Raw genomic sequence first — 1,904 nt, forward strand, 5'->3', positions numbered from 1 at the left:
AACTGCCATAACTTTTTCAAAAATGAACAAATAAAAATAATATTTTTTTGTATTGAAACCTTAGATATTTCCCTTTCATTTGATATAATTTTTTTTGAAAATCTAACACTTATTCTGCTCACTGGGAGGATTTAAAATAGTAACTTTTTTACAAAAAATAACTTTTTCAACTTAATTTTTGAAAATGTTCCGGAAATACTGCGTCCTTTAAACATATATAAAATTAAAGCTTATTTTATGTACTACAAAATGAAAAAAAAAAATTTGTCCCGACGATCTATCTTCTATACGCAAATGGCTACCATATTGAAAAATATACTATTTTTGTATGATAATTATGGGTTTTGTATTTTATTTTAATAGAAGTTGATGTTGCTTTTGCAATTATCCATCAATTTTTTAAAATTAAACACTATCTACAGATTTGCATCGAAGCGTTTCTTATGATAGTGATTTTAATCACTGTCAGATTAAATCTAGACTGAACCCAACTATGCAATGTCTCCACTATGCCGCGACCCCACTGTGCTACCGTTTTTTTTACTTAAAACTGCCATAAGTTTTTTAAAAATAACTAAATCAATAAAAAATTTTTTTATAGATTTATAATGTCTTTCTTTTATTTATTTTAGATCGTATTTGTAATACTGAATCACATATTGAAATACACAATGCTAGTACGAATGATAGAAATAATATTGAAATAGGATATTATGAAGATAAAGAATCTGTGAAAGATGATATCATAGAATTTAACTTAAAGGACCATAAAGACGACCTTGATGTCAAAAAATTGGTGGATTATTCCAAAAGTTACATGATCTGCTAATTCCTTATTAATATCCCTGATTAAGAAAAAATATGTCGAATGAAATAAGGATTATTCAAAAATATTATTTCTCATAAAAAAATTTTGTTGATCCATACACTATTTAATAAGTTATAGCAATATAGAGTTAAAAATTAAAAAAATAAAATCGAGAATTTTCACACAAAAATAGCATTCGATAGCTATTTTCATCGTGAAAACAAAATAAAGTCCCATTTTTTTTTTTTTTTTAATATTAAAGTATAACACATAAGCTTTAATTTAAGATATATATAAAAGTGTCAGTATTTCCGGAACACTTTCAAAAATTAGGTTGAAAAAGTTCTACTTTCTATATACATTTTTATGCTTTGAACCTCCCCTGTATTAAGGGAAATGGTCCGATTTAAAAAACAAGTATGTCGAATTAAAGAAGTATATAAATTTTATTTCTCATACAAAAATTTTATTGATCCATACATTTTTCGAAAAGTTATAGCATAATAAAGTTAAAAATGTAAAATACAAAATCAAGAATTTTCACACAAAAATAGCATTTGTTAGCCATTTTCACCGTGAAGATAAAATAAAGTCCTAAATTTTTTTTTCCATAATAAAGAACATTACATTAGATTTAATTTAAGATATATATAAAAGTGTCAGACCTTCCGGAACACTTTTAAAAGTTAATTTGAAAATGTTAATTTTTTGTAAAAAAGTTGTCATTTTGAATCCCCTCCTGTTGGCAGGTAAAGGGTCAGATATAAAAAAAAATATACGAAATGAAAGGTAATGATATCATGCATTTATATAAAAAAAAATTATATTGATATGTTCATTTTTAAAAAAGATATGACAGTATTTAGTAAAAAAATTTGAAAAATTTTTGAAAATTAGCGATTTTTAAATTTGTAATTTTTTTGGAGGTTTCCCCCATTTACGGGGAACGAGGGAAATTTTTTCAATTTTGGAGGGTAATGTCTTCGACTAGATACAATTTGTGATCTTTTGACGTATCGTTGAAAGAAATCTGTTCGGTGAGAGCTGAGAAAAAATGGTAAAAGACACACACAAAAAAAAAAAAAAACACATCATA

This window comes from Daktulosphaira vitifoliae, unplaced genomic scaffold (genome assembly GCF_025091365.1).
Source record: "Daktulosphaira vitifoliae isolate Bord-2020 unplaced genomic scaffold, ASM2509136v1 Scaffold_1, whole genome shotgun sequence".
Classification (NCBI taxonomy): domain Eukaryota; kingdom Metazoa; phylum Arthropoda; class Insecta; order Hemiptera; family Phylloxeridae; genus Daktulosphaira; species Daktulosphaira vitifoliae.